We start from the raw sequence: 12,445 nt of genomic DNA on the forward strand, positions 1-12,445 counted from the left end.
ATTGTTGTTGGGGGCAATATGCTGACTCTGTAAACCGCTTAGAGAGGGCTGAAAGCCCTATGAAGCGGTATATAAGTCTAACTGCTATTGCTATGTGTACCATAAGTTCACCATCACAGGGACTAGGGCCTTTTTCCTGTTTCTTTCAGCCGCCAATGCATGGGGAAACGGACATATGTTCTCTTGCCATCCTGCATTCTGCAAAAGATTCTGCACCAACCCTCCGAGTTTAAAATCTCGGAGGGAAAGCCGGAACGAGGGAAAGAAATAGACTTTTGAAGAAAAGTTACAGCCTCTATTTTTTTAATTCCGCGAGGAAAATTCGAGCCTGTTTTCCTCTGGGAAATTAATTAAGGCCCAAGCCTTGAAAAAAATACAAGCTTCAATAGGTTTCATAATATAAGCTCAAATGCAGAGATAGCTAATCTGATCTACTTTTATGTCTCTAATGTAAGCCTAATAAATGATCCTTGGCTTAATTTCAGGGAATAAAAAAAAATACCGCTCCGGGCAGGGAGATAACTTATTCTCAGAAAATAAAATACAATAAACTTAGACAAAAGTTGTTTGGCTGAGACTTTTAAAGGCGCCGTTTTTCAGCTATGAAAATGTTGACGGTAGTTTTTTTAATTACAGCTAATCCTTGACTTACAGCAGTTCTTTTAGTGATTGTTCAAAGTTATAATGGCACCGAAAAAAGAGACTTATGACTGTTTTTTCACACTTACGACTGTTGCAGCATCACTGTGATCAAAATTCGGGTGCTTTGCAACTGGCTCATATTTATGACTGTTGCAGCATCCCAGAGTCACCTGGCCCCCTTCTGTGACCTTCTTGTGAAAAACGCATTCCCCAGTTGGAAGTTTAATGGGGTCATTAAGTGAAACAGCAAACAACGTTCTTGCAAAGGCAGGTGGCTGGCAAAGATTGGAGGCTAAAAGGATGAACGTTTGCTGGGATTGGGGATGTCAAGTAGTTTGATGAAGAGAAGGACCAGGGGAGACAGGATAGCAGTCTTCCAATATTTGAGGGGCTGCCACAGAGAGGAGGGGGTCAAGCTATTCTCCAAAGCACCTGAAGGCAGGACAAGAAGCAATGGGTGGAAACTAATCAAGGAGAGAAGCCACCTGGAACTAAGGAGGAATTTCCTGACAGTGAGGACAATTAACCAGAAGTTGTGGATGCTCCAACACTGGAGGTTTTTAAGAAGATGTTGGATAACCATTTGTCTGAAGTGGTGCAGGATTTCCTGCCTAGGCAGGGGGTTGGACTAGAAGACCTCCAAGGTCCCTTCCAACTCTGCTATTCTATTCTATTCTTATTCTATTCTTATTCTATTCTTATTCTTATTCTGTTCTTATTCTTATTCTTATTCTTATTCTTATTCTTATTCTTATTCTATTCTTATTCTATTCTATTCTATTCTTATTCTATTCCATTCTGTTATCCTATCCTATCCTATCCTATCCTATCCTACCCATTTCCCCATGTCCATCTTTCTTTTTCCCTTCCTAATCTGGTTTCTTCACACGAGTGCTTTAATTCTTGCTTTAACCCACACTTCCCGCTTTCTTAGAATTTAGCGGAAGGAACTGAAACCAGTGGTTAATTTCTTCACTATTGTTCAAGATCGCGTGGTTAAAACTGTCGGCTAGTTTGTGGTTACAACTGATCTTTTAGGATGGCAAATATTTCCTGTTTTCCAGCCTTGACACTTTTCCTTGGCGCTCTGATGTCATATTGAACTTTTAGATCAGGGGTGTCAAATGCGATTTCATTGACAGCTGTGTTTGAACTTGGGGGAGGGACCTGGGAGGGGGCGTGGCCAGCTCGACTTCACTCGTGTTGGGGGGGAAGGGGGCACTTATGGTGGCCAAGTGCTACGGCCGGACTTCCCTCAGACCCTCCCTATCTCTCATTATAACCTTCCTTCCTTCCTTCCTTCCTTCCTTCCTTCCTTCCTTCCTTCCTTCCTTCCTTCGTGTCTTTTTCCTTCCCACTTCCTTCTCCTTTCTTCTTCCTTCCCCTCTTTCCTTATTTTTCCTTCCTTGCTCTCCTCCCATCTTCCCTTCTTTTTCTTTCCTCTTTCCTCTTTCCTCTTTCCCTTTCTCCTTTCCTGTCCCTTCTGGCATGTTCAAATGCAAAAGGGGAAATTTTTTTCTCCTTTTGTTTTCCTCGTAGTTTATTTTGCTAGTCCTCTGCCAGCAAAATCAGAGCTGAGGAGTTCTTAGATCTGACCGTCGTAAATACATTCCGGTTGCCAAGCACCTGAATTCTGATCATGTGGCCATGGGGCTGGTGCAACAATCGTAAGTCCGAGGGCCAGTCGTAAGTCACTTTTTACAGAACTGTTGTTAAGTTCAAACGGTTGCTAAACAAGTGAGAGCCAGCCTAGGATTCCTTGTATGCAAACTGAGTGCTTAAAAATAACTTTTTGTTTCTCGATTGAGGGTTATTTTTTTACAGGTAGTTTTCGACTACGACCACAACGCAGCCCAAAATTTCTGTTGCTAACTAAGCGAGACAGTTGTGAAGTGAGTTTTGCCCCATTCTACGACCTTTCTTGCTAGAGTGGTTAAGTTAATCGCTGCAGTAGTGAAGTGAGTAACACGGTCGTTAAGTGAATCTGGCTAACCCCTTTCCTTGTCAGAAGGTTGCAAAAGGGGGAATCACACGACCCCGGGATACTGAAACCGTCGTAAATACGAACCAGTTGCCAAGCATTAGAATTTTGATCACATAACCATGTAATGCAGTGTTTCTCAACCTTGGCCACTTGAAGATGTCCGGACTTCAACTTCCAGAATTCCCCAGCCAGCATGGCTGGCTGGGGAATTCTGGGAGTTGAAGTCCGGACATCTTCAAGTGGCCAAGGTTGAGAAACACTGATGTAATGGTTATAAGTCTGAAAATATCATCATAAGTCACTTGTTTCGGCGACAGTGTAACTTCGAACGGTCACTGAATGAAGTGTTGTAAGTCGAGGACTTTCTTCCCCAGGTTGACTCTGACGAAGACGAATGGCTATATAGAAATTTGTTAAATAAATGCCTCCCTCAAAGGACCTGGTTGGTGCATTAGGAAATCCCATACAGAAACAATATATTAGCAATAATAATTATTCTGCAATCCTCTAATCAGCTGGCCATCCACAAGCATATGCAAATTCCCAGCTTCATTTCTTCGCCTTAATTGAGATATAAATTTTGCTTTCTCGATTCTCGGCTCATCCCCAGAGTCGGTGCTGTGTTATTTGGGCATCTGCCAAGATCTGATTGCAGTTCGCTGCAAACCATTATGCCGAATCTCAGGTTCAGAATAACAGAGTTTGGAAAGGGACCTCGGAGGTCTTCTAGTCCAGAGGCCACCAAGCTTTCGGACCTCAGGGACCACTAAATTCATAATTTTAAATGATGGGTGGGCGTGGCCAACTTGATGTCACTCACATCAAGGGGCCCCTCATCGGCTTCTACTGGCCTGCCCGCCCGGGCTCCTTAAGGCCCCAACAAGAAGCAGTTGCTGGAGCTAAGCAGCCACCATGAGAAAGAGTTGGCAAAACGGCTCAGTTCAAATTGACCGAGAAGGAGGCTCAGCAGAAGCACCTCACTGAGGACTAGGAGCATAGGCTTTCCAAGCAGAGGGAAGATCTGCAGGAGTGCAAGGCCAGGTAAAGGCACCTGGAGGCTCACTGGGCTGAGATGGTCAGCCAGTTCCAGCCCATGATGCAGTCCCACTGGAACGAAGCCCTCCGGCTCTTTGCCACCAGCAATGCTTCCCTCCAGCCTTCGCCCAAAGTCCCCCACCAGGAGGCTGAAGCAGACCCCAAATCAGAATTTCTGCCTCCCCTCCGACCCCCACAAAAAGACCCCAAAGGGGGAGACCCTCTGCAGCAACACAAGCGTATTCAACCCAGGGCCGTAGTTTGAGGATTTAGTGCAATATACTGTGGGAAGTTATCATCCAGCCCTCTCCCAGAAAAATGAAATATCCTAGGAAATATTGAAAAGGCAGAATATTTCTCTGGATGTGAAAAGAAACATGTTTCAAAAGACAGAATAGTTGCCTATAGCTTTCTACCCATCCCCAGCTAATGGGCCATTAAGATGGCCAGGCTAGCCCACTTTACATAATAAAGACTTCTCCTCACTGCAGCTGTAGGGGGAAGGGATATTACTCAACTGACCACAAGGCATCTGAGAACTCATCACAGCCTAGAGAGTAGCCCCCTGCATGGCACCATGGGAGTCTGACAACCAGTCAGAATACATTTCTTACACAGGAACAGGAAACAGAGAGGTGGGACTAAACAGGGTATAAAAAGCCTAGCAAGCCCCTTCCTCAGCCCTTCTCTCTTCTTCTCCATCAACATTGAAGCATGTGATCACCTTTTCTGTTCAGGGCTCAAGCCATGTGGCCCTGTCCAACAATAGACCATCTTTCCAAGCAGCCTCCATGTCTCCAGTGTCTTCTTCCCCACTTGGAGCTGAACCCAAAAGGACATTTCTTTCAACAATACAAAATGCAAATAATTTTTCTGCAGATCACCAACATTTTCTCCTGTACCACCCATTGGTGACCGCTGGACTAGAAGACCTCCAAGGTCCAACTCTGTTATTCTATTCTATTTACTTTTTTTATTAGCAGATTTTTTAAATTATTTTTTCCCTTCTACAACACCTTACACTCATTATATCAACATTGTTGTGTCATCATACCTGTACATGTATATAATATTTCGCTTCTATATTTACACACCTTTATACACAGTTCTATATATATTTATATATATTGTTTTTTGGCTTCATTAATTTTATTCTTGTTTTGCAGCCATTTGTACCAATTGTTCCAAATTTCATAATATTCCAACTCTTCTTTATCTTTGAATTTCAATGTTAATTTGTCCATCTCTGCACAATCCAAAGGTTTTTTATCACTAATTCGTCTGAGGGGGTATTATTTTGTTTCCAGCATTGGGCAAATGCTATTCTAGCTGTAGTTAGCATATTGCTAGTTAATATGTACTTAATTTTCTTTGTATATTTCCCTTTGATTATTCCCAGTAGAAAGATTTCGGGTTTGTATTTTATCTGTTCCCCTGTAATTTCTTGCACCCATTTCCAAATTTTTGTCCAATATTTTTGTGTTTCCGGGCAGGTCCACCATATGTGATAATAAGTCCCTTGTACTTTTTTACACTTCCAGCAGGTCGGCTTCATGTTTGGGTACATTTTAGCCAATCTTGTTGGTGATATTCTATTTACTTTTAAGTTCGTTCTTTTTCCTCTCCTTTATTCACGAACAGGCACCAAAAAAAAAGAGAGAGAAGAAAAATGTGGAAAAGAAATATGAGAAATTTAATAGACATGGTTTTGCCTGCAGATACATTTTTTTCCTTCTTTCTCATAAATACACACATAACACATTATACACACCATCTTCAAAGGGACCAAAACAAGGAATGCAGAATTTCGGAGACGTCAGCCAAGTGTCTGAAGTGGCGAAATTTTCCAGCCGAGGGCCCAATGCTCTCTCTTTCTGCCTTCTCCAAGTTTGCAAGGCAATGCAGATAAATAATATAAATGAAAAAGAAAGGATGGCGTTCGTTCCACCATTATTCATTTACATTTTTCTCTTTTGTTCCTGGGGCCGTTTCGTTTTTCTTTGTTTTTAACAAAAATCCAATTTCACCCCCCCCCCGCCTCACCCCGGCCTGACCCGTTCTGAAGCTTCTAGTCCATGTCGTTGCGTGTCAAAAGTGTGTGCGTGCGTGCGTGTGTCACATCCCACACCCATAATCAGTGGCTGGTTGCCAATTTTTTCTACTACTGGTTCGGGGGCGCACGACGCATCTGCGCATGCGGCATCCCGCTGCTGCTACTATCGGTTCTCCCGATCCGGGCCGAACCGGGAGCAACCCACCTCTGCCGATAATGCAATGCATGGGTGATCCCTCACATGCGCCCCGCCCCCACGCATGTGCATAGTACCCTCTGTGCATGCACACATGACTCCCCCCTGCGTCCCCCCCTGTGCATAGGCCCCCCTATCCATTTTTGACTTCCAGGTTGGTGCAGGAGGCTTTCCAGGCCCAAAATGGGGCGAAGGGGCACTACGCGAGCCCCCCAAATGCAATGCAAGCGCCCCCTGCACATGCACACATGCGCATGCATGAAAAGACCCAAAGACCAGCTGGCCAGTTGGAGGCGCGCACACATTCATGTTGGAGCTGGGCTGGGGTGATGGCTGGTGTGCCCGCAGAGAGTGCCATAGGTTTGCCAGCATGGTTCTAGTCCCTATGATAAGGAAGGGGAAGCCAATATATATTTTGTCTTTATTTATTGAACACATTTGCATAGCCTCCCAAGTCACACACAGCGACTCTGTTTTTATTCAAGTCAAATTATTATGTTTTTTTCTCTAAATTGGCATGGATGTGTGGCTTCTTTGAGATTTATACTGTATGTGTTCAATCCTGTAACCGTTGTTTGCCGTTTTTGGAATAAAAGTAGGATTTTTTTTTGGTGACAAAGAAGGTAGGGAAATAATTTGCCTAATAATTTCATTCAACGTGTAACTTTTGGAGGAGATAAGAGAGATGGCAGCTTCAGAAAGTACTGAAAGGAAGGGATGATTTAGATCAGTTGATTTGAGAGAAAGTGGCTGAATTCTGGGAATTGAAGTCCACATTCTTAAAGTGGCCAAAGTTGAGAAATATTGAACCGGTTCCCTTCTCCATCACATTTCAGGCTGAAATGTAGGATGGAGATCAGAGGTGGGTTCCTGCCAGTTCGCACCAGTTCGGTAGAACCGGTTCGTCAAATCTACCGAACCGGTTAGAAGAGGTTCCACCAGTGGACCCGGAAAGCAGGCCACACCTACAGAAGAGGTTGCAAAAAAAAATTTGAAACCCACCACTGCCCCCCCCCCCACACACATACATACAGACTCACACAGAGAGAGAAAGAAAGGAAGAAATAAATAAATAAAAAAAGAAAGAAAAAGTAAGAGATGACAGAAAAAAAGGACAGAGAGACAAAAGGAAGAAAAGAGAGAGAGAGAAAACACATGGCCTGCATGCCACTCCCACCAGGTCACATGGCCAGCAAGCCACTCCCACAAAGGAGACCACACCCACAGAGTAGGTTCGAAAAATTTTTGAAACCCACCACTGATGGAGATGTCCTTCATCTTGCTTGTTGGGAACATCTGTGGAAGGCTCACTCTCTGTCTCTCTGTCTCTTTCTCTGGCTGTCTCTCTTTCTCTCTCTCTTTCTCCCTCTCCCCCCACTCTCTGTGTGTCTCTCTCTCTCACACACACACTTTCTTTCTCTCTTTTTATCCACCCCTCTCCCTATTTCTCCTTCTCTCCCTCTTTCTTTCTCCCGCCCTCCCTGTCTTTCACACACTCACTTTCTCTCTTTTCTTTTCTCCCTCTTTCTCTCCTTCACTTTCTCTCCCCCTCTCTCTTTTTGTCATTTTCTCCTTTCTCTTTATTTATGTTTCTCTTTTTTCTTTCATTACTTACTCCATCCATCCATCCATCCATCCATATCTGTGTCTGTCTGTCTGTCTATCCGTCCATCCATCCATCCATCCATCTGTTTGTCTATCCATCCATATCTATCTATCTATCTATCTATCTATCTATCTATCTATCTATCTATCATCTATCTATCTATCTATCTATCTATCTATCTATCTATCTATCTATCTATCTATCTATCTATCATCTATCTATCTATCATCTATCTCTATCTGTCTATCTATCTACTCACCTATCCATATCTCCTCTCCTCTTCTCAGTCCATCCATTTGATCCATCCATCCATCCATCCCTTTCTCTTCTCTTCTCCTCTCCCCTCCTCCTCTCTCCTCCTCTCACAGTCCATCCATTTGATCCATCAATCCGTCCATTTCATCCATCTTCTCTTCTCTTTTCCCATCCTTGTAAATGCAATAAATCTTTTTAAAAAAAGATTTTAAAAAAATCAGATATTTCCCGCATGGCAAACCTAATTGCTGGCATCTTTTACGCCCCTCCCTCAACACCCCCTCCTTCTTTCCCTCCTCCTCCTCCCCGGCTGTTCCCCTCCCTCTCCCCTCCTCCCTCCCCTCCCCACCCGCTCCCCTTCTCCGTGGGGCCCCCTCCAAGCTCCTCCCACTCGCTGCGCCTTCAAAAGTTGGATTAACCCGAACTATAGGAGCCTGTTTGCTGTTTCTGGCGAGGCTGGAGGGGGGGGAAAGAGACCCCGGGTCTGCGACTGGATGGGTAAATTGGAGATTAAGTTACTTTTTTTCTTGTGGTGGTGGTTGCTTTGTTTTGGGGGGAAAAAATAAATTAAAAAAAAGATGCATTGTCGCTTAGATCTGTGCAAAAGAGGAGGGGGTGTCAAAGATCCTTTCTGGCTTGGGGGTGGGTGCTGAAAAAAATCACGAATGGGTTGAAATCTATCTCTAGATTTAATGTTTGAGTTTATGTTTTGTTGTTCTGCTTTGAATCTTGCTGCTTCTTTCTGCGCCTTCCCTGAGTCGCTTCTTCTCCATCGTCCCGTTTCTCCCTTCCAAATTATTATTATTATTATTATTTAAAAATTGGGCTACTCCCTCCAGCCAAAATTGGGATTATAAGAGGGCGCCGTCCTGGGGTTCAATGCGGTTTCTCGTTTTTTGGGGGAATTGGGGGGGGATGGAGTTCCCTCTTAATTAGAAGCAGATGGGACCCCCAGGCGATCCAGAAAGAGTGTTTCCCCCTTTTGGGGGGGGTGTTTCAGGAGACCCCCCCCCCACGCCACAAATTTGGAGGGAGGGGGAAATCCTTGCCCTGCACCCCTTTTTTTCAGTTGGGTTGGGTGGATGCAAACTTTTTGGATTTTCCGTTGGGAAATGTTAAGATGGGGAAGCCTGACGCTTTTCTCCGTTGCAACCGAGAACGCGTTGAAAAATACTTTTTTTTCCCAACGCTCTTTGTTCCTTCCACTTCTTTTGCCGACAAACTCACTTTTTCCTTTTTATTTGAGATGCAGAAATTTTGCATTTTTTCTCCTTTTATTTCTCTCTCTCTTGCAGGCAGGAAAACCCCCCGTTTTTGCATTTGCGCTCTTCCAGCCCCTCCTCTCTCTCTCTCTCTCTCTCTCCCCGTTGGTGTTTTTCTTTCTAGTTTTTCCTCCATTCCTCTTCTCTCTCATCCATTTTTTTTTGCTTTCTTTTAAACCAATCCCCTGCTTTCAGCTGGAGAAAGGAGACGGTTAACATTTTGCATATGTGTGGGGAGGGGAAGGGCAGAAAAAAAAACCCCAGGCTGCCCCTCTTCCCTACGTTTGGCCACCCTATACTAGAAATCAAAATACGATTTTTGCAGAAAATAAAATCCGAGGATTGGGCCCCTAGGAATTCCTGCGGCCCGGTTTTTTTTAAAAAATTTTTTATTTTAGTTCTTTGCATTTCTTCTTTTTCTCTTCTTTTTTTCCTTTCCTTTTTTTTCCTTTTTTATTTTATATTCCTTTTCTTTTTGTTGTCGTCTTTTGCTTTTCATTTTTTCATTTATTTTTTCTTTTCTCTTCGGTTAAAGAGAGAAAAAGCTGGGTTCTCCATGTGTGGTGGCTGTTGTTGTTTTTGTTCTCTTTTGTATCCCAAATTCCAGGGGAAGAACAAAAGAGGTTTTGCAACCAAGTGGAAAAAGAATTAAAAAAAAAACTTTTGCATTCTGATTGCAGGGTTCTGTATTTGGTGCAGTCTTTGTGTGTGTGTGTGTGTGTGTGTGTGTGTGTGTGTGTCTTTTCTTTCTTGGAGTCTTTTTTTTTTACAAAATAACAAGGGTTTGTTTCATTGGGCCTGGTGTGGATTCAGGAGTTTTGTTGCAAAACATATTAGCAACCATCACAAAAAAAATGAATTTCAATGTCTTTGAAGCGGGATGCATTTCATTTCCACCAAGGCTTTTAAGAAGGGTGAGCGTGTGTGCAAATGAAATTTTGGGATTCTTGCTTAAAATCTAGAGGCGCCACTGATTTTGATTTCTTCCCCCCTCTCTTCCCTTTCTCTCTCCCGACCAGCGTCTTAAAATTATTCCTGTTTTTTTATTCAGCGATTAATGAACAAAAGATGGTTGATCTACTATACAAATCTATAGGATTTAAATCAAGTGTTTCTCAAACTCGGCAACTTTTAAGGCAAGTGGACTTCAACTCCCAGAATTCCCCAGCCATCCTAGGGGATTCTGGGAGTTGAAGTCCACCTGTCTTAAAGGGGCCAATTTTGAGAAACATTGATTTAAACCAGGGATACCCAAGCTCTGCTGGCTGGAGAATTCTGGGAATTGAAGTCCACAAGTCTTAAAGTTGCCAAGTTTGGAGACCTCTGATTTAAACATTAGAAGTGAGTTATTTAACCCCAAATGAAATTCCGCTTTCTTCTGAATCTTGATGGGCCTGAGCAAATAGCAGTCTGCTATTTGCAATCAATGCCTTTTTCCCCAGCTTTTGAATGCAAAGCTTGTTCTGTGTCATGCTTCACAAAGTCACAAACCTTTCAGCGACCAAGAAAAGAGGGGAGATACAGTTACCGAGAATCGAACTGACCAACAGACATTTAAATGTTAACAGGGGAAGAATATTCTGGCTGGTGGGGAACTTTTCCAGAGTTTTGGGTTGAGAGTTCTTGGTTCCCACCCATCCAGAGGCCAGGCACCCTTTGGCTCTGGGGGACTGTAATTTCCATCATCCCCAGCCACAAAAGCCACATTGGTTGGGGGTGAGAGGGAGATTTTACCCAATGTGAGTAGTCCTCGTCTTACAACCGTTCATTAAATGACCAAAAGTTACAAGAGCACTGAAAAAAAGTGACTTATGACTATTGTAGCATCCCCATGGACACAGGATCAAAATGTGGACGCTTGGCAACTGACTCATATTTATGACGGTTGCAGTGGCCAGGGGTCATGTAATCACAACGGGCTTACTAATTTAGCAGCTGCAGTGATTCCCATAACACCTGTGGCAAGAAAGGTGATAAAATGGGGCAAAACTCACTTAGCAACTGTCTTACAAAAATTTTGAGCTTGGCTGCCGTTGCTACAGAGAAAAACTGGTGGATCTTGATAACATCGAAGAGTTTGACCCTTGCTATAAAGAAACTTTCCGGTGGCTGTGCAAAATGCAATAAACTCTGGTTTGCTTTCTCTGATCTTGGCTGTGGGCCGAAGTGAATGGATGAGATGCCTTTTAGATTGTATTTGTGTGTGAAAGAGAGAGTGAGTCAGAGACAGGGAGAGAGGGGAGAAAGAGAGGAGAGGGGGAGAGAGGGGAGAAAGTGGGAGAGGAGAGAGGGAGAGGAGGTCAGAGTGGGAGGGAGAGGGTGGGAGAAAGAGAGAAGGAGAGATGGAGGGAGGGAGAAAGGAGAGAGGGAGAGAGAAAAGGGGGGAAAGCAAAGTGGGGGAGGGAGGGAGAAAGTGAAGAAGAGATGGGAGAGAAAGTAGAGAGAAAAGAGAGAGGCGGAGAGAGGGAGAAAGAGAGGAGAGGTGGAGAGGGGAGAAAGTGGGAGATGAGAGAAGGATAGACGGAGATGAGAATGGGAGAGAGTGGGAGGGAGAGGGAGGAAGGAAGAAAGAGATGGAGGGAGGGAGAAGAGAGAGAGGGAGAGGGAAAAAGGGGGAAGGCAAAGTGGGGGAGAGAGGGAGAAAGTGAAGAAGAGATGGGAGAGAAAAGAGAGGGAGAAAGAAAGGAGAGATGGAGAGAGAAAGGGAGAGGGAGAGAAGGAAAGGGGAGAGGGAGAAAGAAAGAAGGAGAGATGGAAAGAGGGAGGGGAGAAAGTGGGAGAGAGGGAGAGAGAAGGAAAGGAGAGGGGGGAGAAAGTGGGGAGGAGAGAAGGAGAGAGAGAGGAGAAAGAGGGAGAGGAAGTCAGAGAGTGGAAGGGAGAGGGAGGAAGAAAGAAAGAAGGAGAGATGGAAGGGAGAGAAAGGGGAGAGAGGGAGAGGGGAAAAGGGGGAAGGCAAAGTGGGGGGAGAGAGGGAGAAAGTGAAGAAGAGATGGGAGAGAAAAGAGAGAGGGAGAAAGAAAGGAGAGATGGAGAGAGAGAAAATGAGAGAGAAAGGGAGAGAGGGAGAGAGAACGAAAGAGAGTGGAAGAGAGGGAGAAAGAGAAAGAAGGAGAGATGGAAAGAGGGAGGGGAATAAGTGGGAGAGAGGGAGAGAGAAGAAAAGGAGAGAGGGAGAGGAAAAAGGAGGAGAGACAGAGGGAGAGATAAAGAAGGAGAGATGGAAAGAGAGAGAGAGAGAAATTCAGGGCCTGGGGATGCCTGTGATTGTCACTGATCTTCAATTTCCTGCCCTTTTGTGGCAGGAAAGAGATAACAATCAAGGCTGCCTCCTTAAACAGCCCCTAAAAAATGCAGCCTTCAGGCTGCTTCTGGTGTATTTCAGGTCTACTTCAGTCTGGTTCTTGCACAGGGC

The 12,445-nt window shown here is 44.3% G+C and overlaps 1 protein-coding gene across 1 annotated transcript in view; it reads left to right on the top strand.

Annotated features, from left to right (window-relative positions):
• The first annotated feature begins 8,185 nt into the window (after positions 1–8,185).
• Positions 8,186–12,445, top strand: part of PTPRS (protein tyrosine phosphatase receptor type S) — a 257,126-nt gene continuing 252,866 nt past the window's right edge. Inside the window, exon 1 of the mRNA XM_087703332.1 lies at positions 8,186–8,269. The gene's annotated coding sequence lies outside the window, so the exon portion shown is untranslated. The remainder of the gene's footprint in view (positions 8,270–12,445) is intronic.

The sequence above is a fragment of the Thamnophis sirtalis genome, unplaced genomic scaffold (assembly GCF_051295495.1).
Source record: "Thamnophis sirtalis isolate CommonGarterSnake01/CBP01778 unplaced genomic scaffold, rThaSir2_p1.2 scaffold_1, whole genome shotgun sequence".
NCBI classification, from domain to species: Eukaryota; Metazoa; Chordata; class Lepidosauria; order Squamata; family Natricidae; genus Thamnophis; species Thamnophis sirtalis.